This window comes from Passer montanus, unplaced genomic scaffold (assembly GCF_014805655.1).
Source record: "Passer montanus isolate IOZ18808 unplaced genomic scaffold, ASM1480565v1 scaffold8, whole genome shotgun sequence".
Taxonomy (NCBI): Eukaryota; Metazoa; Chordata; class Aves; order Passeriformes; family Passeridae; genus Passer; species Passer montanus.
This window is the reverse complement of record NW_024373256.1, coordinates 12042174-12045736: the sequence shown is the minus strand read 5'-3', so window position 1 is coordinate 12045736 and position 3563 is coordinate 12042174. Positions and strand designations below refer to the sequence as shown.

Genomic DNA, 3563 nt, shown 5'->3' with positions numbered 1-3563 from the left:
AATAACGCGGCAAAGCGTCCCGCCAGGGGTTTGCTGCAGGTAGTTATATCCTCATGTGTAACGTGCTGCCTCCCGGCCAGCACCTTAGTAAATGATCAACTCACCGCTGTGAACCTGCCAACTTGCTATAACAACTCTGCTTTAAAAAAAGTGTTTGTGATCAGGCTTTCTCTTTGTCATCGTATGTGCATGCAGTATGATCAGTTGAACAATAACCATCAATAAAGTTTCACAAGATTTGAAAACGAAGTTTCTGTAGCATTTATATCTAAGGATGATAAATTATCTTTAAAATTGAAACAGAGAGAGAAAGAGACTATATTAATCGATGAAAAATGGGGCAGTAACATATATTTATACTGGTGAGGGAATGAACCGAAATTTATTAAGAGTTCGATCCCCACATTTATTATGTAAGATATGCAAAACAAGCCTCCTATTAATAAAAAAAAAAGTAAATTTTGTTTAAACACCGTGATGAAAGCAAATTGAAAAATGTTTACCAAATGTTAGGCTTCCAATTTAAAGTGTGGATGAGACATCTTTTTTGGAATTGCACACACAAAATGTCTAATGTAGAGAATAACAGAATTTATTTGCAATTTTAATTTTCCTGAGATGGCTTTACAGCTCCCACTCTCCAAATGATTATATGGCGTTTTAGTCTATTAAAATTATCTTGAAAGGTTGAGGGTGCAGCCCATACTAGAAAATATTTTGTTTATAAAACTCCTACAGTACTCCTAGTAGTAATTTTAAAATGTATGTCTGAAATAGTTATGTAAGAAAAGCATTTGAAATTTTTTTACAATATATATTGGGAATGTTTTCACTTATATAAATAACTACTGATAATATGACTTATGAAAAAATTATTACTACCATATGTGGAATATAGTGACTTCTAAACAGATTTAAAAAAAGAAAACCCTACAAACCCAGAAAATGTGTATATCTGTCTTTAGAAATTAGTGTTTATATCACAACCGTGATTTGTGAATAAAGAAAAATGGTTTGTAATATCAAAATAAAAGCTTAGTCTGAAAAGGTACAAATCCGTTGGTGTTCCAAGTCATTTTACTTTCCCTGCTCGCAGTGTGGGTGCCAGGGCTGTGCCCACGGTGTGCCCCCAATGCTCTGCCTGTGGGGCACGGGGATGTTCCTGCTGGGCCTGGGTCCCACCCAGTGTCCCCCCTGCCCCCGGGGTGTGTGGGGGCTGCTGTCCGTGTGTCTGTCCCTGTGTCCGTGTGTGCACCCTCGGCAGCCCCACAGGCCTGGGACAGCCAGCACGGCTCTGGGCTCGAGGTTTGCTTCCAAAAATGACAAGTTCCACCACCAGCATCAGCTGTGTTTTCCAGGCAACACTGCATGATACGTGGGGAATAACTGGGGTTTGTTCGTAGGGTGAAAAAGGAATGTTCCACAATTCCAGACTGCAGTTAGCCTTCCACTGAGCTAACTCCCCCTTTCATGGCCAGTGCCTGTTTCTGTGCTCGCCAGGGGCAGGGAAGCAAGCAAAGATAGCTGTTCCAGAGGCTCCTCCTGGCACTGCCAAGCCACAAGAAAGGTGTCCACGTGCTGCAGTTCTATGCCCATTAGCCCAGCAGGTCCAGATGAGGCTGGTCAGGGTAACTCGTGCCATGTCACATGCATGCCAACAGAATTATGTGACTCTTCTACCTGGGTTCCCATTATACTCTAATTTAACAGAGGAAGCCAAGACAGAGAGAAGGGATTCAATCTTGCTTGGGTTGCAGTTTAGCAGGAAGCTTTATTTTACCAAGTGCCCGAATGCTTTCAGGAAGCTAAAGAGAAGAAACTTTGATATTTGCCAGGAATGGTGGGGAGGTATTATGCTGTGCTTAATTTAAATCTTTATATGACATAGAAGCACTAAATGTCCAAGTGCACTCTCCTGCACATCAGGTGTGATGGATGCCTTGCACTGCTTCCCTCAGCACTGGATGAATGACTGAGGTGGAAATATTGGGTAAAATTTGGGCTGAAGGCAGGCAAGAAGCATCCTGGCAGATAAACACAAGTGGGACACATAGACACACATGGAGAACCTGAAATGCCACATAATTTTTACATGGTTGAATTAATCTGCTTTTGCCTGGTATCATTACTTATGTCTAATGCAGTAGTGCTTCCTTTCTTGGCCAATACATGTTAAATTAATAAAAACTTTTTTTAGCAATTGGCCAAAGAATAAGGAAAGTCCTACGTGTAATCAAAAGAGAAACAAAACGGCCATCTTTGCAGGGTATTTTTATTCCAATTATTTAAAGTTCCTATATAGCTTTAATTGTCTAGCCAAAATTAAAATAAAGCTTTACAGAAGATCTTAGAGCTGCCCCTGTGCAGGATGTTCTGTACTACTCTGTCCTTGGTCATCTTTTTGGGCATTCAAGTTGTTTATTAGCTTCTAATTTGGGTAAAATTTCAGGATTCTTTTTTTTTAACTAGAATTTAATTTTCTTTAACTTTCTGGGAACCTTGTCTTCAGTTTCAATTGCTGTCATGTCATATTGCTGTTTCTTGCCTCAAGTGATTTTTTTGCAAGTTTGACATGTTCCTCTTGCCACATTTTTTCAGTTTTACAGTACAGATGCATGAGGAAAAAAGGCTGTGCAAATCATTTCCTCCCTAAAGTAGAGCTGAAATATCATCATTTTGGTAGGTGTAAGGGAGAGAAGAAAAAAGAAGACAAAAAGTAAAATAAAAAGTAACCTTGTTTCTGTGGGAAGAGAAGATTCGAGTGGGAGGTGAGATCAGAAGGAAGACAATGATTTTGGGAGGTCTTTGAAGAATTTATGAAAGTGTCATCAAAAAGAGTCATTTTCCAGTATTATAAAAGTTTATCTTGATGCTTCATTTATACCTAAAGGGCATATGCTTCACCTCTCACTGTAACAGGAGCTTTATGCTGAGTCTTTCCAGACTTTCCAGGCAGCTTTCATGCCTCTCCAGCACTTCCCCAGTGCTCTGCATACCAATAATTGTCTCACAGCACTTCACAAAAGCACAATGAATGTGGACTAGGATCAGAGGAAGAAATGGGCAGTATATGCCACTATACCATCAACTTCAGTCTGTTCCTGAGGTAAGACAGAGATGAGCAGAGGGAGGTAAAATATTAGAAATACTTTTAGATCCAAGAGCTCGTCCTTATTTTCTCACGTGGAAAAGAAAGGTTTTTATTTCATGTTGTATTTAATTCTGTAGGTGTACATCCTATATCCACACAGACGATGAGTGCCATGCCATGGCAGTGTAGTTGCAGCAGGGATGTGACTCCCTGGCTGTGGCTGGCTGGGACACAGCTCCTGCTGGCAGCAGGGCCATGAACACACAGGCTGCCCACTTGTGAAGGGCAGATGCTTAGAATTATGGCCATGAAGGGACCTGGAAATAACAATGTCATTTGAGGTGTCCGGGCAGGCAGCATTCAGGGCCAGAAGCTCCTGCTCAGCTCTTTAGCTCTCTACAGGAGATGCTGTCACTCTTCAGGTTCCTACATAATGTCCTGCCAGGGCACTCAGGGTAGGTGACCTTGCTTT

The 3563-nt window shown here is 41.0% G+C and overlaps 1 protein-coding gene across 38 annotated transcripts in view; it reads left to right on the top strand.

The window, feature by feature from the left end:
* Positions 1-1055, top strand: part of RBFOX1 (RNA binding fox-1 homolog 1) — a 1145409-nt gene extending 1144354 nt beyond the window's left edge. For all 38 annotated transcript variants that reach the window (XM_039732124.1, XM_039732135.1, XM_039732144.1 and 35 more), the window contains one exon: positions 1-1055. This exon is cut by the window's left edge. The gene's annotated coding sequence lies outside the window, so the exon portion shown is untranslated.
* The last annotated feature ends 2508 nt before the right edge of the window (positions 1056-3563 follow it).